Source organism: Tachypleus tridentatus, chromosome 4 (genome assembly GCF_004210375.1).
Source record: "Tachypleus tridentatus isolate NWPU-2018 chromosome 4, ASM421037v1, whole genome shotgun sequence".
Lineage (NCBI taxonomy): Eukaryota > Metazoa > Arthropoda > Merostomata > Xiphosura > Limulidae > Tachypleus > Tachypleus tridentatus.
The window spans coordinates 6,220,279-6,243,252 of record NC_134828.1 but is presented as its reverse complement, the minus strand read 5'-3'; the positions used below and the strand labels follow the sequence as shown (position 1 = coordinate 6,243,252).

The window sequence follows — 22,974 nt, the reverse complement described above, 5'->3', positions numbered from 1 at the left end:
AATGAAGTTATAATGAAGAATTCCTACCTACTGCTAAGGATTGCCCTTCCTTGGATGTATTTTCAACATCGTATCTTAAAAGTGGACATTGGAAAATGGTGGTCAACAGTGTAAGTAGAGGGAAGAAAGTCATTACCATGAAATGTAATAGAAATGGCATGAAATAGATTGTGGCAGTTTTAACACTTGGATTATGTAATGCTTCTGCTGCATTCCAGTGATTAATGGAAAATGTTTCTGAAATTTGTCTGAATGTCAAACACATTTTCTTGAATGATATAATCTTATAAAAGAAGACCTTTGATAATGTTCATGAAGGGCTAAAGAAGGTTCTGAATTAGTTGAGGAAAGAGAATGTGAATTATTCCATCAACAGGTGAGTTTTATGAGGTACATTGTCGTCAAATAGGGAATATCTGCAGATCCTTCAAAGACTGACTCGGCCCAGTATTGGCATTACCAAAGAATCTGCTTGGACTGTGTTCTTACTGTCACTGATGTGTAAAATCTTTCTCTAACATAGTTTGTTCTGTACACAAACTACTTGAGAAGCCAAACAAGTTTTGTTGGACTGCTGATTGTGAACAAGCATTAAACAAATATTCCTTTTTTGTCTGTATATCATAATATCCCTTTCATTGTTTTACTTCCTGTACCTCATCCTGTCTCAACTTTGTATTGTCCCATTCATATTTGTGACTCTTGCTTTGGCCTCAGGTTATGGCTCTTTTGTATGTTTTTATTACAGATCTCTTGGTTTTTTCTTTCTGCTTGAAGTACTCTTCTTCTTCCTTTGTATTTCTGTTTTTATCCTATACCATTACTCTCTCTGTCTCCTCATCCTTCACCTACTCACTCTTCAATACAATACCAGTAGTTTTAGGGGAAACAACTATTTTTCCTTTTTTGCCACTTTGTTCTCCATTTTATCTCCTGTCTCTATTTTGATCTGTTTTATTTTTGGGATCTCTTCAGTTGAATATCTGCATCTCTTGGTTACAAACCTGGTCTTTAGAGATACCCCAGACTCCTTAGAATAGCAGTCTTAGGCTCCTTGCCTGTAATATGCTGTTCTTTCCTTGATTTTACAACTTGGTGGTCCATAGATACCTGTGTCTGCCACCTATCCTCAGGAATCATCTCAGGATACCCTTCTTCTCTTCCTTGTTCTTTTACTTCTGTTCATCATACCCCTTTCCCCCCCTCTTGCTTGAATAGCTGTTGAGACTGTTAGTAGTACTCTTCTTTGGAACTCATCCAGGGCTCTGGTTTCATCAATGCCTGTCTCTCCCACTTTACCTTTTTGTATTCTTTCTTCTCTACCATCTCTGGAATCTTGCATGTTGTTTCTCTCACCTCTTTCATATTCCACCCCTTCTTTCTTGTCATCATCTTTCCTGTCTTCTTTGCACTGATCCTATGGATCTTCAGCATGTGATATCCTCTTTGTTGGTGGCAAGAACTTTAGAATCTGTTTCTCATCCCACTCAGGGTGTTTACTCCTGTATTTTTTGTCATCATATTGTCCTCTCTGTATCACTTTCTTATTGCTCCTTGGTTCCAGAAGAATGACTTAATATGTGTGGACCCTCTCTTCTGGGCTTGACAGAAGCTGGTAACTGCTGCCTTAATTCTTCTTTGAAGGCCACTCACTTGAATCCCATTTTGCTTCCCACTCAATTTCTTGTTCATCTGAGGTATTTTTCTCAACCCTTGCATATGGCAGGCTCTTCTGTGTTTACAGTATGGAGATTTTGGTTTCCAAGTCACTTCTCTTATATTTAAGGTGTGTGTGTTTTTTTATAGCTAAGCCACATTGAGCTATCTGCTGAGCCCACCAAGGGGAATCGAACTCCCGATTTGAGCATTGTAAATCTGTAGAATTATGCTGTACTAGCGGAGGGCATTATATTTAAGGACTTTTACTTTATTTGGAGCCATAAGTCCTCTTGGTTGTATGTGTCCCTTTCAATGGGTTATGGGGAATCATTGAAACATGTCTTGCTTACCTTAACCTTTTTTTTTTTTTTAAATCTGTCTTTCTCTGTTTATCCTTATGTTGTGGTGGTTCAGTCACTCCAACACATCCTGGAGTATGCCACTCCCTTCTGGCCTGACTTGCATCTTTCCACCAATGTGTCTCTTTCTGGTTGGGAGGTCTCAACACCCCCACTTTCTCCAGGTTCTGGTATTCAGAGGATTATTTCCTTCATGTCAATATTCTGAAGATGACTATGGCTTATTAGGCTTGTTTTCTTCTTTTGTCACAGTTGTCATGTCGTTTTGTGATGATACACTTGGACGATTCTACAGTCATTACTTCAGTCCATTGAAAAGGAAATATCTGCTTTCAGGACCTTTGCTTTCTAGCTCTGGACTTTTTTTTTTGGTCCACACTTGTCATGTCCACTTTACAATATGTAATATCCTTGGGGTTTGTATCTAGTGGTAGATCACTTCTCTCACTTTGATGGGATCCCTCCCACAGAGTAGTCTTTATATCCTCAGTCTTTGTTTGAATTCATACCCATTTCAGAAACCCTCATATCATATGTTTACAACTCCCATTTTAGTTGTTTCTCTTCTTACATTAGATTTATCCAGTCTCCAGTGTATGGAATTTCCATACTATCAAAATGCATGGGCTGTTTACCACCTCTTTTTCCAGATCATCTAACTACTACACATCTTATTTCCTTCTTTACATGGCTTTTCTTCTAAAGTTTATCTGTTTCATCCAGTACATGGTTACAGTGAGACATTGTTTACAACCATCTACCTCTTTCTAGGCATTAATCTGTTTTGCTTTTACCTCTTCAGGATCTTATTTGCCTCACCTTGAACTGTTGGACTCCAGTTTCTTGTATCATATTTCTGCAATATATTTTTTCTTCTTGTGGTCAGTGTTGGATGCCTCCTTTAATCTCTGTCATAGGGACCAATTCATATTGTTTCTGGTTCACTTATAGAACAATCAGATGTTTTTTAAATCTCTTTTTTTCTGTTTTGTCATTGTATGATCATTCTGTTTCTCGTCATATTTTGTGTCCTTGAAGTGTAGTACAGGACACCATGTTACAGTGTCCCCTAAACAGTTACCAGAGGATATGTTCAGTTGGATGGAACTAGGATTTGCCTCATGATATAGGTGAAAACTTCTTCCTCCATCTGTCATTACAATATCTATTTCATCAAGATGGAAAGGCTTAATATCTGAGTCACACTAACCATTCTCCCAACAACTTCTGCTACACATTACCAATAGCATTAGATTTACCCGATACTTTCTACTGTAGATATCTCCGATATCAGTGTAATATTGAGTACTAAATAACAGTTTGGTCAAAGAATATTCTCAAGAAGGATGCTACTTCACTAGACAACTCCTGTTATTATGGACATTACACCCCATCAGCTTTCCTTTTGAGTAATTATTTAAAAAAAATACTTCACTAGACGACAACTGTTATCATGGACATTACACCCCATCAGCTTTCCTTTTGAGTAATTATTTTAAAAAAATACTTCACTAGACGACAACTGTTATCATGGACATTACACCCCATCAGCTTTCCTTTTGAGTAATTATTTTAAAAAAATACTTCACTAGATGACAACTGTTATCATGGACATTGCACCCCATCAGCTTTCCTTTTGAGTAATTATTTAAAAAAAAATACTTCACTAGACGACAACTGTTATCATGGACATTACACCACATCAGCTTTCCTTTTGAGTAATTATTTTAAACAATTGTAAATGATTATCTCCAGTCCATTATTGGCATGGGATTTGTTCTCTTCTTAATACAGAGAAGTAAATAGTTTTTGAAGTTAACTTTCCGTACCTGAAAATGTATTTTACATAGATACCTCTGTGCTCCACCTTTCCACTTTTACTTCCAATTCCTGTGCATTTTCTTTGGTTTCCCAAGAACAAACTTATCATGTGCTAGTGGTTTTGGCAATTACTGTGTATGAAGTTGTGCCATTCTTCTGTTGTTTGGTAGAAGTTTGTCCTAGACTTATGGCACGTACACAACATTCCATGACAGTCGTGTGTGAGGTAATACCTATCTGTGGTGTAGAAAGAAAAGTACCTATCTGAAATACATGTGCAGCTTAGGAAAAATGTTAATGTTATTTTCTCAAAACATTGAGATACAAGTAAATTTGTGACACCAGTGAGGTTCCTCCCATCATGTCATAGGCTTTAAATAAGTTGAACCAGTAGAATTTTGTCCATTACAGAATCTCCCAAAGGTTATTTCTTTTTGACATAAAGTTGTATATTGTTCATGTCATATTTTTTATTTAATTATTATTGCTCAGCTTTCAATCAGATGTTCAGGTTTCTCACGTAAGTTAGAAAACCAGTTAAATTATAGTTATTTTGTAATGTTATGTATTTTAAGCTTCATACTTTATAAATGTTCTAAATGTTTATCACCACCAATATCAGTACAAAACAGGTTTGTACTGCTTCACTGGTCAACAGCAGGAAGCTTGAAATCCTGAGATAAGTTCTACATTCCTTGTTTGTTTTATTTAATGTTATGAAAGTAATGTAAAATTAGAAACTCATTTTATTGAATAAGAGAACTTGAAAGAAGAAGAAGAAATAAAACTTTGTGACAATTTGTGTAATAACTGGCTTTAGGCACAACTTGAGAGATTTTAAGTAGAGCTGTAAAGCAAATTAGAAAAATCTGTTAACTTTGGCTTTATGAAAATGTGACATCATGAAAATTGTAAAATGAAAATAAAAGTATTTATTCTTAACCTGAAAATCACACTAGTCAAAGAATGAGTCTGACTGATTTAGTAAATTCACTTTCAAACAAGACCCACACTTCTAGTACTTTCAAATAGTTCACTGTTCTTCTTCAGGAGAATAAAGGTTTGTGTTTAATGAGTGTAATGAAATACATGTACATGGATTTGACATCACATAAATTGGATGTTTCAGTATGAGCAGCCTTGAGAACCAGCCAGTCATGATCTAGGCTTGTTGGTGTCAGGTTTAGTTTGTGCTAAAGAGGTGTGTACAGTATGTAAGACTTAAGTGTGATAATAGGTAGATGAAGTGTCAACCAATTCTTATAAAAATAAAAATAAGATAACAGAAAAAGGTGGTGGAATATAGAGAAAGTAATAATTTGTTTCAATATATGATAAATCATATAAAGAAGTTAAGTCATGAATAATACTAATAATGTAAAGTAACTTTAATTATGAATTTAGTTTTGAAACTCTTTTCAGAGAAATACAAATGTTGTAAGTGTTGTCAAGTTATTGGGTGATAGTGTTTTTTTTATAACCTCTTTCATACTCTGTTTCAAAGAATTAATGTGCCTATCATAGTTCTTACAATTATAGCATATTTTCTTTAATCTGTGTGCTTGATTGAATGTGATATTGTGTTTGGTGTGTGGGGAGTGACAAGCTTTGATTATGTAACTATTGTGGTTTATCTTTTGGCTTTAGGTACAAACCAGTATGTGGAACACCATCTTTTAACGATAGTTTTATACCTAAGAATCTTATTTGGATAATGGAATGATCTAGAATAAATTCAATAGAACTGTAGAAACATCTGTAAAAAGACAGTAATGAATCATTATGTCCTAACCATATAAAAATGTCATCAGTATAGCATTTCTGAAACATTGGTTTGTCTGTCCAACAGTCTTGGATAAAAATGTGGACATAGTTCTGGAAATATTGGTTTGTCTGTCCAACAGTCTTGGATAAAAATGTGGACATAGTTCTGGAAATATTGGTTTGTCTGTGCAACAGTCTTGGATAAAAATGTGGACATAGTTTGGTTCCCATAGCTGTACTTTTTGTTTGAATATAGAACTTATTCTCCTGAACATGAGAAGTGCTTCTGTTAAAACCATTAAAACATTTGTCTCTGATCCTGTGTGCTAACTTCTTAATGAGTAAATTCACAGACAGATCTTTAGTCAAAGTTTAAAAATCTTAGTTTTTTTTGTATACTTGTATAAAGATGTACTTAGTAGACTTGGAACTGAAGTAAATATTGCCGTGGATAGAAACTGGGTAGGTATAAGTTCTTTCTTTTTTACATTTTGCAGATTTAATATAGTATTGATGGTTATCACATTCAAAAGCTAAAATAGCCATATTAGTTATATTTGAAAAAATGATGAAATAAACACCAATCTAGCCAAGAATGTACATGAAAAAAGTATGGAGCAGAATTCCATTTTGGGATGACACTTTTATAACAAAGAAATTGAAACTTTACTGCTTGAATAATACCAGTAAACTAAAGTTGAAAGTAACAAAGGTTAAAGTTACAAATGACATCTTGATATTCAACTGTATCTTACCAAGTGTGTGCACTGAGTCTGAACATACTGATGATGTACCATTCATTAAATTGTTGAAATAAGTGAAAATTGTGCCTTTTGTAAACTTTATTCTGGAGAGTTTAGCATTGCTCATAGTGGATAAATATTTTCAGAAACAGTATTAACCTGAGATTCTTCTGTGTTTAGGCTGGTATTCTAGTTTCATGTGAGTTACAGCTAGCACCTCTGTTTTGTATATATTATTATTATTATAGAGTAATTCTGCTCTTAAATACATTATTTCATGTTATCACATAATCTGAAATGATAAAACAAACACACACACAGTGATCAAACCCTGTTTTCAGCTGATAGCTGGCATACTGTTTATTTCTCGTTAACATGAGTGATTCAGACAATACTGAGAACTAGTGTTGTGATTGCTCTGTTCTTTCAGTTGTCACAAATACATTTTTATTTACGTGACATCAGCTGAAAACAGGGTTTGATCATATAGAATATTAAACAATTCATAATTTAAATAAACAGTATGTCAACTATCAGCTGAAAACAGGGTTTGATCATGTAGAATATTAGAAAATCATAATTTAAATAAACAGTATGTCTGCTATCAGTTGAAAATAGGGTTTGATCATGTAGAATGTTAAACAATTCATAATTTTTATTTAGTTTCTTTGTTTTGACATAACAGGTTAATATAACCTTAAAAAAACCAGGAATGAAGCTTGAACACCAAGGCATTAAAATTGAATTCATTGGACAAATTGGTAAGTAAAAACAATTTATAATGGTTTTGTTAGTTTTGAACTTTAATAAGCTGATTGTTAGTATTCAGTGTAGGTTGATAAGTTTTGTTAGTTCTGAACTTTACTAATTGTTAGTATCCAGTGTAGGTTGATAAGTTTTGTTAGTTCTGAACTTTACTAATTGTTAGTATCCAGTGTAGGTTGATAAGTTTTGTTAGTTCTGAACTTTAATAAGCTGGTTGTTAGTATCCAGTGTAGGTTGATAAGTTTTGTTAGTTCTGAACTTTAATAAGCTGGTTGTTAGTATCCAGTGTAGGTTGATAAGTTTTGTTAGTTCTGAACTTTAATAAGCTGATTGTTAGTATCCAGTGTAGGTTGATAAGTTTTGTTAGTTCTGAACTTTAATAAGCTGGTTGTTAGTATCCAGTGTAGGTTGATAAGTTTTGTTAGTTCTGAACTTTAATAAGCTGGTTGTTAGTATCCAGTGTAGGTTGATAAGTTTTGTTAGTTCTGAACTTTACTAATTGTTAGTATCCAGTGTAGGTTGATAAGTTTTGTTAGTTCTGAACTTTAATAAGCTGGTTGTTAGTATCCAGTGTAGGTTGATAAGTTTTTTTAGTTCTGAACTTTAATAAGCTGGTTGTTAGTATCCAGTGTAGGTTGATAAGTTTTGTTAGTTCTGAATTTTACTAATTGTTAGTATCCAGTGTAGGTTGATAAGTTTTGTTAGTTCTGAACTTTAATAATTGTTAGTATCCAGTGTAGGTTGATAAGTTATGTTAGTTCTGAACTTTACTAATTGTTAGTATCCAGTGTAGGTTGATAAGTTTTGTTAGTTCTGAACTTTACTAATTGTTAGTATCCAGTGTAGGTTGATAAGTTTTGTTAGTTCTGAACTTTAATAAGCTGGTTGTTAGTATCCAGTGTAGGTTGATAAGTTTTGTTAGTTCTGAACTTTAATAAGCTGGTTGTTAGTATCCAGTGTAGGTTGATAAGTTTTGTTAGTTCTGAACTTTTACTAATTGTTAGTATCCAGTGTAGGTTGATAAGTTTTGTTAGTTCTGAACTTTAATAAGCTGGTTGTTAGTATCCAGTGTAGGTTGATAAGTTTTGTTAGTTCTGAACTTTACTAATTGTTAGTATCCAGTGTAGGTTGATAAGTTTTGTTAGTTCTGAACTTTACTAATTGTTAGTATCCAGTGTAGGTTGATAAGTTTTGTTAGTTCTGAACTTTAATAAGCTGGTTGTTAGTATCCAGTGTAGGTTGATAAGTTTTGTTAGTTCTGAACTTTACTAATTGTTAGTATCCAGTGTAGGTTGATAAGTTTTGTTAGTTCTGAACTTTAATAATTGTTAGTATCCAGTGTAGGTTGATAAGTTTTGTTAGTTCTGAACTTTACTAATTGTTAGTATCCAGTGTAGGTTGATAAGTTTTGTTAGTTCTGAACTTTACTAATTGTTAGTATCCAGTGTAGGTTGATAAGTTTTGTTAGTTCTGAACTTTAATAAGCTGGTTGTTAGTATCCAGTGTAGGTTGATAAGTTTTGTTAGTTCTGAACTTTAATAAGCTGGTTGTTAGTATCCAGTGTAGGTTGATAAGTTTTGTTAGTTCTGAACTTTACTAATTGTTAGTATCCAGTGTAGGTTGATAAGTTTTGTTAGTTCTGAACTTTAATAATTGTTAGTATCCAGTGTAGGTTGATAAGTTATGTTAGTTCTGAACTTTACTAATTGTTAGTATCCAGTGTAGGTTGATAAGTTTTGTTAGTTCTGAACTTTACTAATTGTTAGTATCCAGTGTAGGTTGATAAGTTTTGTTAGTTCTGAACTTTAATAATTGTTAGTATCCAGTGTAGGTTGATAAGTTTTGTTAGTTCTGAACTTTACTAATTGTTAGTATCCAGTGTAGGTTGATAAGTTTTGTTAGTTCTGAACTTTACTAATTGTTAGTATCCAGTGTAGGTTGATAAGTTTTGTTAGTTCTGAACTTTAATAATTGTTAGTATCCAGTGTAGGTTGATAAGTTTTGTTAGTTCTGAACTTTAATAATTGTTAGTATCCAGTGTAGGTTGATAAGTTTTGTTAGTTCTGAACTTTAATAATTGTTAGTATCCAGTGTAGGTTGATAAGTTTTGTTAGTTCTGAACTTTAATAATTGTTAGTATCCAGTGTAGGTTGATAAGTTTTGTTAGTTCTGAACTTTACTAATTGTTAGTATCCAGTGTAGGTTGATAAGTTTTGTTAGTTCTGAACTTTACTAATTGTTAGTATCCAGTGTAGGTTGATAAGTTATGTTAGTTCTGAACTTTACTAATTGTTAGTATCCAGTGTAGGTTGATAAGTTTTGTTAGTTCTGAACTTTACTAATTGTTAGTATCCAGTGTAGGTTGATAAGTTATGTTAGTTCTGAACTTTACTAATTGTTAGTATCCAGTGTAGGTTGATAAGTTTTGTTAGTTCTGAACTTTACTAATTGTTAGTATCCAGTGTAGGTTGATAAGTTTTGTTAGTTCTGAACTTTAATAATTGTTAGTATCCAGTGTAGGTTGATAAGTTTTGTTAGTTCTGAACTTTACTAATTGTTAGTATCCAGTGTAGGTTGATAAGTTTTGTTAGTTCTGAACTTTACTAATTGTTAGTATCCAGTGTAGGTTGATAAGTTTTGTTAGTTCTGAACTTTACTAATTGTTAGTATCCAGTGTAGGTTGATAAGTTTTGTTAGTTCTGAACTTTACTAATTGTTAGTATCCAGTGTAGGTTGATAAGTTTTGTTAGTTCTGAACTTTACTAATTGTTAGTATCCAGTGTAGGTTGATAAGTTTTGTTAGTTCTGAACTTTACTAATTGTTAGTATCCAGTGTAGGTTGATAAGTTATGTTAGTTCTGAACTTTACTAATTGTTAGTATCCAGTGTAGGTTGATAAGTTTTGTTAGTTCTGAACTTTACTAATTGTTAGTATCCAGTGTAGGTTGATAAGTTATGTTAGTTCTGAACTTTACTAATTGTTAGTATCCAGTGTAGGTTGATAAGTTTTGTTAGTTCTGAACTTTACTAATTGTTAGTATCCAGTGTAGGTTGATAAGTTTTGTTAGTTCTGAACTTTACTAATTGTTAGTATCCAGTGTAGGTTGATAAGTTTTGTTAGTTCTGAACTTTACTAATTGTTAGTATCCAGTGTAGGTTGATAAGTTTTGTTAGTTCTGAACTTTACTAATTGTTAGTATCCAGTGTAGGTTGATAAGTTTTGTTAGTTCTGAACTTTACTAATTGTTAGTATCCAGTGTAGGTTGATAAGTTTTGTTAGTTCTGAACTTTACTAATTGTTAGTATCCAGTGTAGGTTGATAAGTTTTGTTAGTTCTGAACTTTACTAATTGTTAGTATCCAGTGTAGGTTGATAAGTTTTGTTAGTTCTGAACTTTACTAATTGTTAGTATCCAGTGTAGGTTGATAAGTTTTGTTAGTTCTGAACTTTACTAATTGTTAGTATCCAGTGTAGGTTGATAAGTTTTGTTAGTTCTGAACTTTACTAATTGTTAGTATCCAGTGTAGGTTGATAAGTTTTGTTAGTTCTGAACTTTACTAATTGTTAGTATCCAGTGTAGGTTGATAAGTTATGTTAGTTCTGAACTTTACTAATTGTTAGTATCCAGTGTAGGTTGATAAGTTTTGTTAGTTCTGAACTTTACTAATTGTTAGTATCCAGTGTAGGTTGATAAGTTATGTTAGTTCTGAACTTTACTAATTGTTAGTATCCAGTGTAGGTTGATAAGTTTTGTTAGTTCTGAACTTTATAATTGTTAGTATCCAGTGTAGGTTGATAAGTTTTGTTAGTTCTGAACTTTAATAATTGTTAGTATCCAGTGTAGGTTGATAAGTTTTGTTAGTTCTGAACTTTAATAATTGTTAGTATCCAGTGTAGGTTGATAAGTTTTGTTAGTTCTGAACTTTACTAATTGTTAGTATCCAGTGTAGGTTGATAAGTTTTGTTAGTTCTGAACTTTACTAATTGTTAGTATCCAGTGTAGGTTGATAAGTTTTGTTAGTTCTGAACTTTAATAATTGTTAGTATCCAGTGTAGGTTGATAAGTTTTGTTAGTTCTGAACTTTACTAATTGTTAGTATCCAGTGTAGGTTGATAAGTTTTGTTAGTTCTGAACTTTACTAATTGTTAGTATCCAGTGTAGGTTGATAAGTTTTGTTAGTTCTGAACTTTACTAATTGTTAGTATCCAGTGTAGGTTGATAAGTTTTGTTAGTTCTGAACTTTACTAATTGTTAGTATCCAGTGTAGGTTGATAAGTTTTGTTAGTTCTGAACTTTACTAATTGTTAGTATCCAGTGTAGGTTGATAAGTTTTGTTAGTTCTGAACTTTACTAATTGTTAGTATCCAGTGTAGGTTGATAAGTTTTGTTAGTTCTGAACTTTACTAATTGTTAGTATCCAGTGTAGGTTGATAAGTTTTGTTAGTTCTGAACTTTACTAATTGTTAGTATCCAGTGTAGGTTGATAAGTTTTGTTAGTTCTGAACTTTAATAATTGTTAGTATCCAGTGTAGGTTGATAAGTTTTGTTAGTTCTGAACTTTACTGATTGTTAGTATCCAGTGTAGGTTGATAAGTTTTGTTAGTTCTGAACTTTAATAATTGTTAGTATCCAGTGTAGGTTGATAAGTTTTGTTAGTTCTGAACTTTACTAATTGTTAGTATCCAGTGTAGGTTGATAAGTTTTGTTAGTTCTGAACTTTACTAATTGTTAGTATCCAGTGTAGGTTGATAAGTTTTGTTAGTTCTGAACTTTACTAATTGTTAGTATCCAGTGTAGGTTGATAAGTTTTGTTAGTTCTGAACTTTACTAATTGTTAGTATCCAGTGTAGGTTGATAAGTTTTGTTAGTTCTGAACTTTAATAATTGTTAGTATCCAGTGTAGGTTGATAAGTTTTGTTAGTTCTGAACTTTAATAATTGTTAGTATCCAGTGTAGGTTGATAAGTTTTGTTAGTTCTGAACTTTACTAATTGTTAGTAATTGTTAGTATCCAGTGTAGGTTGATAAGTTTTGTTAGTTCTGAACTTTACTAATTGTTAGTATCCAGTGTAGGTTGATAAGTTTTGTTAGTTCTGAACTTTACTAATTGTTAGTATCCAGTGTAGGTTGATAAGTTTTGTTAGTTCTGAACTTTACTAATTGTTAGTATCCAGTGTAGGTTGATAAGTTTTGTTAGTTCTGAACTTTACTAATTGTTAGTATCCAGTGTAGGTTGATAAGTTTTGTTAGTTCTGAACTTTACTAATTGTTAGTATCCAGTGTAGGTTGATAAGTTTTGTTAGTTCTGAACTTTAATAAGCTGATTGTTAGTATCCAGTGTAGGTTGATAAGTTTTGTTAGTTCTGAACTTTACTAATTGTTAGTATCCAGTGTAGGTTGATAAGTTTTGTTAGTTCTGAACTTTACTAATTGTTAGTATCCAGTGTAGGTTGATAAGTTTTGTTAGTTCTGAACTTTAATAAGCTGGTTGTTAGTATCCAGTGTAGGTTGATAAGTTTTGTTAGTTCTGAACTTTACTAATTGTTAGTATCCAGTGTAGGTTGATAAGTTTTGTTAGTTCTGAACTTTAATAATTGTTAGTATCCAGTGTAGGTTGATAAGTTTTGTTAGTTCTGAACTTTAATAAGCTGATTGTTAGTATCCAGTGTAGGTTGATAAGTTTTGTTAGTTCTGAACTTTAATAATTGTTAGTATCCAGTGTAGGTTGATAAGTTATGTTAGTTCTGAACTTTACTAATTGTTAGTATCCAGTGTAGGTTGATAAGTTTTGTTAGTTCTGAACTTTACTAATTGTTAGTATCCAGTGTAGGTTGATAAGTTTTGTAGTTCTGAACTTTAATAATTGTTAGTATCCAGTGTAGGTTGATAAGTTTTGTTAGTTCTGAACTTTACTAATTGTTAGTATCCAGTGTAGGTTGATAAGTTTTGTTAGTTCTGAACTTTACTAATTGTTAGTATCCAGTGTAGGTTGATAAGTTTTGTTAGTTCTGAACTATACTAATTGTTAGTATCCAGTGTAGGTTGATAAACTAGACAATTTTTGGTCAGTAAAAACTTGATAGACATCATATGTAATTTTATTTTAGAATTTGCTGCATTATGATCCTATTAAAATCAAAAGTCTCATGATATTAAAATTCAAGTAGGATAAAAAAATGGTAAATTTTGATTTACATTCATGCTTAGATCTTCATTTTACCTTTCTGTCTGTACTTCTGAGAAAGAAGGTAGAGATCTGTCTGTGGAGAACCTAAAATGTAAAGTCTGTAAGTCTTGTTTGAAATATTCAGAAGGAATAGTTTTGTTAGAAAGATGCGAGTTAAAAGTTTTTAAGAGAACTGACATCACTAAGATTGTAAAAACAAAACAAAAAGGATGTTTAAGATGGGATTCTGAAAGAAAGAGACAAGAAACTTCTTAATAGGATGTAGGTTGTTGGTACTATTAGGAAAACAGATTATTGTGATGTCAATAGAAACAGATGTAGCCCCCAGTGGCATACCTATGGACTTGTACTGCTCAAAACTATTATTTTAAATGTTTATTATTCTGTAGATATTTGGGCTTAATAACAAACAATAACAGAGACAGATTAATTTTTGTAAAATATTTTAATTTTTAAATAAATTTGCTGGGTTAGTCCGTCTTCATTACATATGGCCAAAGAATTTCTTGAGGTAATGTTTTTCACTTAGCATATTAAAGATTTTTCTGCAAAAGATGCCATTTTAGGCCTTGTCTCTTGTATTGATAGGAATATAATGATTTAAGTTGTTCAAGAGTATTTGACCCCTAACTTGTTATTTTAACATGAGTTGTATTTTGGATTGTCAAAAGGCTCAACTGCATAGTATTGTAGAACTGAAGACAAGACCATTAAATGGCATTTTAATTTTTTTACCAGTTGATAATCCAGACCTGATTATGAATGATCGGACCATTTGCTATCATCTGTTAAAATTGACTAGAGTTATGCAATTTGTGGAAAACCTACATTGTTATAACACTGGGCAAACATTTTTTTTCTTTGGTAACAGGAAATCTGCAACTGTTTCTATGTAATTTGGTGATGTTTATTGTACAATTATTGGTCACCTCTAGCTTTTTTCTATTTATTCAAAATCAGGAGAATAATCTTTTCTTTTATAAGAGTTCATTGAAAATTATATTTAAGAAGGTATGATCTGCATCCTTTTGATATGTTTCTTTCCTGTTCACAGCATGATCAACAGAAATTGATGACTGTTGTTCCCATTGTGCAAAAATACATTTTTCATATTAATTTTAGATGGATCAATAAAATTCTTTATTCTTGAGGAAGATATTTAGCATGTAATTCTTGAAGATTTGTACAGAAACATAAAGTATCTTGCACACTGTAGTGAGATGCAAGATTTTTATGGCAATTTTGATAAACTAAAATTCTCATTACTGTAGCTAATACGTTCCTGTACACAAGAGCCAAGAAGTTCCTCATGCTGCTTTGATAGAGACAAGCCACAAATCAGATCATTTATCTGTTCTGGTGTGATCAGATGAGGTAGTTTATGTTGAGATGTTACAGAATTACTAGATGAAAATGGCTCATTGTCTTCTTTGTAGAATAATTCTTCTGATTCCCAATTCGCTAGTGGATGTTGTGTTAAAAGAACATACCTATGGGGTACTGGTTTCAATACAGGGAGGGGTGAACATCTGGGTTGTTAATGTATTCTTTAGTTGTGTCTGAATTTCCAGAAATATTAGTTATGCAAAAACAGCAGTTAGCAAGAATATTTTTTGGGTTTATGCCATATTATGGGAACTGCAAATGACATACTTGGTCTCTTTTTATTTATTCACTGTGTCAAGCCAGATGTAGAAACTGTACAACACACATGTAGAGCCAAGTGTTTTTATTGATCACCAAGCTGTATTTATCTTTTGTGTGTGTGTTCCCCCCTCCCTTTGTGAAACTGTAATGTATTTTCCACAAATGTAGCACAAACTTTGGTTTATTTTTGTACTTTCAGACTTTATTTAAACTGGAGGTACCAGCAGTTCAAATGATTTTCTGGCCAACATAGAGTTTAAAGAATTTAAAAAAAAATTTTGGAGAATTTTATTATAATGTGGGTATGATGCAAGAAAAGAGGTCAGGCTTTGTTTTGACTGTGAAGAGAGATGCAAAGTGACCAACTGAGTGAGTAAGAGGCAACTAAGAGAGAGCTGTCTAACCGTCCGTCTTATGTTCAGTTGACAGGCTTCTCGAATATTCTGTCAAACTGAGCACATAAGGGTTTTGTGATTCCAAGGTGGAGCAGATGAGTATGTGAATGAATGAAAAGTAGTGCAATTCTCTACAGTTATAACAAAAACAAATAACAAACATATTTGAAAATTTTCATGAATACAATACTGTCAGTTTTTGAAGTTATCCAAAAGATATGCTTTAAACTGTCTAAGTAAACTTGTTTTCATAGCATAAATGTGTTGTACTGAGTTGACTATATTATATTTCATATAGTGCTGGTATTGAGATATTACAATAACTCAGAATGCAGATATGATGAGACAAATTCTGACTACATTGTTTAAATCAGCACCATCATGTTACCACAATTCACTTGTTTGTTTTTTTTCAGAAGTAACTGTTTTGTTGTCTAGTGTAATTTATTGGTAAACCTCTTCTGGTAACTTCTGCATCTTTAGTGGGATTCTCTTGGTTTAAAATAACAATATATTTAAGTGATATTTCATTTATTTGTCATTTCATGTTACAAAATGTAATTATTATTAAAAACATATATACCTTTTTTTCCATATATTATATAACACAAAATCAAAATGCAACAATTCTTAAAATTCATTCAGCTACACTTACTAAGGATGTGCAACTCAAATTTCTTTGGCATAGCTGATACTTTTCTGAGTAATCAAGTTAGTGCCATACTGTTTTATGGAGATAGTGTTGATGAATATCTTAACTAACAATAACTAGGTGATGTACTACTTCAACACATAGATACATTGGGTGATGTAAGGGGTCAGATACTTATTAAGGATGTAAGTTGATACTTTTCTGAGTAATCAAGTTAGTGCCATACTGTTTTATGGAGATAGTGTTGATGAATATCTTAACTAACAATAACTAGGTGATGTACTACTTCAACACATAGATACATTGGGTGATGTAAGGGTCAGATACTTATTAAGGATGTAAGTTGATACTTTTCTGAGTAATCAAGTTAGTGCCATACTGTTTTATGGAGATAAGTGTTGATGAATATCTTAACTAACAATAACTAGGTGATGTACTACTTCAACACATAGATACATTGGGTGATGTAAGGGGTCAGATACTTATTAAGGATGTAAGTTGATACTTTTCTAAGTAATCAAGTTAGTGCCATACTGTTTTATGGAGATAGTGTTGATGAATATCTTAACTAACAATAACTAGGTGATGTACTACTTCAACACATAGATACATTGGGTGATGTAAGGGGTCAGATACTTATTAAAGATGTAAGTTGATACTTTTCTAAGTAATCAAGTTAGTGCCATACTGTTTTATGGAGATAGTGTTGATGAATATCTTAACTAACAATAACTAGGTGATGTACTACTTTAACACATAGATACATTGGGTGATGTAAGGGGTCAGATCTGATTGTTGACCCTCTGTGTCACTTCCAGGTAGACCTTAATGGTCACAATCAGTCCAGTGACTCACCAGTTGTAAATGGGCACAAAGACCTTTGTAAAATAATTGTTTTGTTAAAAAGAAGGGAACAAATTGTTATATGAAATGGATGAGGTAAGGGATAATTTAAACAGATACTTGTGATTGTTCCAAGTGGATGAGAGTGTCGTACATCTGTCTCCCTTCAGTTTTGTTTCATGTTATGTTTTGCATTATTTAGAACATGAATTTTTTTAGACAAAGTTGACAACCTAGCAAATAAAAAACAAAATCTTTTCATGAAGGACTGCTTATCTTTCTGCTTTCACACTAGCGAAACTAGTTTACTGAATTTTAACAAGACATATAAGATACATCAAGTAATTTGTTCTTCAGTGATATATTGGTGAAAGTAGTCAGCTTATATATCAGATATACTTTCATATTGTTTATGTGTAGGTTGTTTTATGTGGGTTCTGACTGCACTTGAACGTTAACATGTAGTCATGGTAATGATGGGTTTGAAAATTTAAGAATTGTTGAGTTAAACTTTGTTCTTTTAGTTGAATACTTTTAGTGGGTTGCACCTATTAACAACACTTAAGAAAGTACATGTAGGGGTGAAATTTCTTTTTATGCTAAATGCCATATTTTGTAATTATGCCATTGGTTGATAAATAATTTGCTATTCATAAAAATACTTCAGTAATACTTTACACAATAATAATTTAAAATTGTCTTTCGTATTTTAAAATGTAATAATTAAATAACTAAGGAAATACCACCAGTTTTTCAACATCTTGCAGTCCACCTGATGGAAATTAAATTGATGTTAAAAACAGATATATTTAGAAAGATAATGGCAGTAAAAAGTAAAGACAATCTAAAGTTCTTTGGAATTATCATTGTATTTATAGTATGTGAATTAAACAATGATTATGCAAGTAAAGTTCTGTGATTAAAAACAACCACCATATAATGCTTCATATTACTCTTGATAGATTGTAGTTGAAATTTACTGTTATAACTGTATAATTATTACTGTCACTCAGTTTTATTGTTCTAAAAGAACATACAGTTAATATTTCACCATCCTTTTAGAGCTGTATTACGATAGAGGAAATCACCATGAGTTCACATCATTGGTCAAGGAGCTAGTGAGACCAGGAGAGCTAGCACAGAATACAAGTTACAACTTTGATTTTGTCAATGTGGAAAAACCTTATGAATCTTACACAGGATCTAATGTTAGACTCCCCGGTAAGGTGTTTGTAATTCTAGTTTTAAGAAACCTTTTGTATTTGGTTTAATTTTTAAAACCACAAAATATTGCACTTGTTTATAGAGAACAATTTCTCAGAATTTTACAAAATGTACTATTGGATAAAAATTGAAAGTGTTTGTGTTTTATTAGTTTATTTTTGTATTTCAATTCCACCTGAGGGAAGTTCCATTTATGTGTTAATGATTTCTTTATGTATATGTAGTTATGTTCTGTTGTGCTTTGATGGGAGCATCTTGCCCTGAGGACACAGTTGTACCATTGTTTTTTTTTTTAAAATATAGAAATCAAACATTTAGTTCTTTTCCACATGTTAAAAAAATCTTCAGACTCGGAGAATTGAAATAGTTTTACATGTATGTATAGATATTTCAGCTGAATTCAAACTGTTCAGAATTAACTGAATTTTTTTGGAACATATGATACCCATAACCTCTAGAGGAAAGTCAATAAAGTTTTTAACAAAATAGCTCTTATTTGAACCTTATAACTTCGATACAAATATATGTTTTATTGCTTTTAGACAATCACTGCTTTCAATAAAGTATCTTACCTCCTTTCACAATAACTTTTCTTGTCTTCTGTATATGCACTTGCCACTATCTTTTATACACCTAATTTTACATGTTTTAATGGGAGACAACTGTGTGATAGCATGCAACAACATTCCACTGGCTGAAGAGCAGCACAACTCCAAGCATGGCTGACTCCGTCTTTGCAGCTTAGCTTTGTTCCTTGATTGGCATTTGTGGTATTAAGGTGTTCTATTTGATGGAAAATCTCATCTTTACCATCACTGATTTCCTGTTGAGGCTCTCTACTGTTAATAGCTCATACTGTGGTCTCAATTCCTATTAGAAACATCCCTTGTTAAATTTCTTCTGTTATACTTATTTTTTGCATTTTCCTGACTTATTCCTCCATCTCTTCTGATTAATTTTGTCTTTTACAAGTCTCCTTCCATCTTATCTATTTCGTTCCTATGTTCCTTGCTACCCGATTCCATTTTCCTGTATAGGTTACAGTTCTTGTCAGTATGTGAAGTACTCTCCTTACATTACTTTTGTCTAGCAGCTTCATGCTCTACAGGTTACCATCTACTCCCCATCTTCTTGGGCTCCACAGTTTCTCTGTGATTGGGTAAATGCTCCTTTAATACTGTTTGTTTTTTTACAGGAATCTTACTCACACAGATGTATTCAACTCAGGGACAAATGTTGCTTGACCATGTTTATTATTAAACCTGGACTTCTTTACTTTTCTCGCCATTAATGCTTGCCGTTGAGATGAAGTGTTTCTCTTAACTCTCTAGTGCACCCCACCTCATCCCACACATTCTACCACTTACTGTCTCCATTTGAGGCTTCTTCCTTAGCAAAACAGTTGTGTTTTGTGGGTGTAGATGGTGTATAGACACTCCTTTCTACTGTTATGTGGATTTCAGTTCCCAGGGATATTGTTGGTTGTTACTGGACCAGCCATACATCTCCTCACATGTAAGTGGTCTAGGTACCCTTCTACCATTAACTGGATGATTCATTCCCAATGACACCTAGTTTTGAACTGAAACTGAACCCCACATTGCTCTTTTCTTTCATACCATTGTCTAGATGTCAGTTCCATTTGGGTACTGTTGTTGGTGGTGTTGAACATGCACATGATTATGCAAGCCCTTGGAACAGAAAATTTTCTCTTCCAGTTCTCATGTCCATAGTAAGTGATAGAAGACCCTCTATGGGTTGAGTATTGTTATCATGATTGGTTGTGGTTGAATTCTTTGTGTGCCATGCCATAGCCACACTTTGCCTTCATTTGATTTATAGGGTTCTTCCTGTGATTCTATCCTTACTGCTTGTTTCATGGACAGAGAGTATACCTGGCTCAGAAGTGGTGCTGTGTTTATGGCTATGTATGTTTAAAATACTCTATACTCACACATCCCATGGGCTTCATTTGGGCACTTCCAATTAAATGAAATTTTCTGATTAATAATACGTAACTCAATCTGCATATGATTTTGGTATAGTTAAAAAAATATTCATTGTATGCCAATGATTGTGTAAACACAATGAAAATGCAAAATCAAAATAAATATAAAATTTATAGTTTTATAAAATAAAAACAATGGGAAAAACTTACAAAAATGTAAGTAGATGTAAAAGTAAGTAATTGAAATGTATGAAAGGTAAGCAATGTTAGTTACTTTAAAGATCTGTGATAATGAAATCTTTGCATGTTTTGAAAGCTATAAATTCTTACAAATATCACTTATAAAATGTTTCATTTGCAAAAACTACATTGTCTATAGCATGTTCATCTGAAGTTTCAGAATATTTCATCCAGAAATTTTCTTTCAGTGCATTAAAGTAATGCACTAGGGGTTTTAAAGTTAGAATATAACAAATTATCCATGAAAAATGCTAATTAAACTTCTCAAACTGGGTATCCTCTGCTTCACAACATAAAGTTTTAGTGTCTTAAGTACATGTCTTTAACATGCGTTAAAGTAATGCACTAGGGGTTTTAAAGTTAGAATATAACAAATTATCCATGAAAAATGCTCATTAAACTTCTCAACCTGGGTATCCTCTGCTTCACAACATAAAGTTTTAGTGTCTTTAACATGCGTTAAAGTAATGCACTAGGGGTTTTAAAGTTAGAATATAACAAATTATCCATGAAAAATGCTCATTAAACTTCTCAACCTGGGTATCCTCTGCTTCACAACATAAAGTTTTAGTGTCTTAAGTACATGTCTTTAACATGCGTTAAAGTAATGCACTAGGGGTTTTAAAGTTAGAATATAACAAATTATCCATGAAAAATGCTCATTAAACTTCTCAACCTGGCTATCCTCTGCTTCACAACATAAAGTTTTAGTGTCTTAAGTACATGTCTTTAACATGCGTTAAAGTAACGCACTAGGGGTTTTAAAGTTAGAATATAACAAATTATCCATGAAAAATGCTCATTAAACTTCTCAACCTGGGTATCCTCTGCTTCACAACATAAAGTTTTAGTGTCTTTAACATGCGTTAAAGTAATGCACTAGGGGTTTTAAAGTTAGAATATAACAAATTATCCATGAAAAATGCTCATTAAACTTCTCAACCTGGGTATCCTCTGCTTCACAACATAAAGTTTTAGTGTCTTTAACATGCGTTAAAGTAATGCACTAGGGGTTTTAAAGTTAGAATATAACAAATTATCCATGAAAAATGCTCATTAAACTTCTCAACCTGGGTATTCTCTGCTTCACAACATAAAGTTTTAGTGTCTTAAGTTCAAAATTTTAAGTTAATTTTTGTTTGTTATACTAATTAGTATAGCACAATATCTTGGTTGATAATTCATATCTGAATAGTATATAACCTCTTAAAGTTCCTACTTCAACAGAGCAACATTAAAATTCTGAATGTCCTCTAGTAGGACACACAACATTTTTTCTCAAGACATTTTCTCTTTTTTTGTGACAACCCTTGAAAGAGTAACAAATTAAATGTAAATTACTCACTGTAAAATTGTCATTATTTGACAAAAACGTTATTTTTATAGCATTTGATTTTGTTTAGTTACAGAGCTCTATTGAATTAAAAAATCAGAGGTTACACAATCGGTCAGATTGACTGAACCAGTGTTTAGAAAGTTAATAAACCATATTTGCAGTTTTATTATATAACCTGTAAAAATAAGCAAACCAAATATAATGATGAAAACTGTAATAAAATATGTAAAATTGAATGTCAAAGACAAACTGTTAAAAATGATGATTAGTGTAAATTATTATTAAGATATGAATAATAACATAAACTATGGTGATCATTATGAACATATAGACAAAAGTAAGAATCCCAGTTTAATCATCCTTAATGAAGAAAGGTCTACCATTCAAATATGCTAATTTGTAAATAATTTTTGTACCTTAGTAATTTCCTAACAAGTATAAACATATAGTGAATAAATGCATTAATTCACCAGTTTTACAGTATTGGTACTAGTTAGTGTAAGTGAGCCCTTCTCTTCAGGCCTCACAGGGCACTACCTGACAATATTGGCACCAGTTAGTGTGAGTGAGCCCTTCTCTTCAGGCCTCACAGGGCACTACCTGACAATATTGGCACCAGTTAGTGTAAGTGAGCCCTTCTCTTCAGGCCTCACAGGGCACTACCTGACAATATTGGCACCAGTTAGTGTAAGTGAGCCCTTCTCTTTTCTCCACTTCAGGCCTCACAGGGCACTACAATATTGGCACTAGTTAGTGTAAGTGAGCCCTTCTCTCCACTTCATGCCTCACAGGGCACTACAATATTAGCACTACTTCGTGTAAGTGGGCTTTCTCAAAGTCCTCACATTTTCCCATATCAGCTGTTGGTTTTTTCTGCTTGCTTCAAGATAATATTACCATTGTCAATTTTATTTTTCTCAAAATTTAATTTTTTTTCAGCCTATGTTATTTCATAATAAACAAACAAGAACATTCAAATACTTTGTGGGGTGAAGAACAAGGACATTCTGAGCACCCATAATTACATGTGACTCCAAGCTTCAGCTTGGATTCACATAAAGTTAAAACAAAACTCCTGTTGTTTTTAATGAATTTTATAATCATCCGGATATTTCAATTTATTATAATTCTAACTTGTTTCAGAAGTTCAGTTGATAGGTGTAATGTTCTTGAAGAGATTAAGTATTTGTGACCTTAGCTGGCCATGGGACTTTTGTCAGGTGTTGATAAAGTAAGTTATTAGTCACGGTGTAAATAAAGATTATTGAGGAATCACTTGTCTTTCTTGTTCTGATCATTTGCCTTCTATGATTGACTGACTTCTGTTGTCTTTCATGCTCTAGTTATTGCCTTCTGTGATTGACCATCTTGTCTTCTTTAGTTTTCATTCC

At 32.3% G+C, this 22,974-nt stretch overlaps 1 pseudogene across 1 annotated transcript in view; it reads left to right on the top strand.

Moving 5' to 3' along the window:
- LOC143250006 (vacuolar protein sorting-associated protein 26B-like) overlaps positions 1-22,974 on the top strand; it is a 55,250-nt pseudogene that overhangs the window by 5,888 nt on the left and 26,388 nt on the right. Inside the window, exons 3-4 of the transcript XR_013028073.1 lie at positions 7,032-7,107; positions 17,898-18,051. The product of XR_013028073.1 is annotated as a vacuolar protein sorting-associated protein 26B-like (transcript). The remainder of the gene's footprint in view (positions 1-7,031; positions 7,108-17,897; positions 18,052-22,974) is intronic.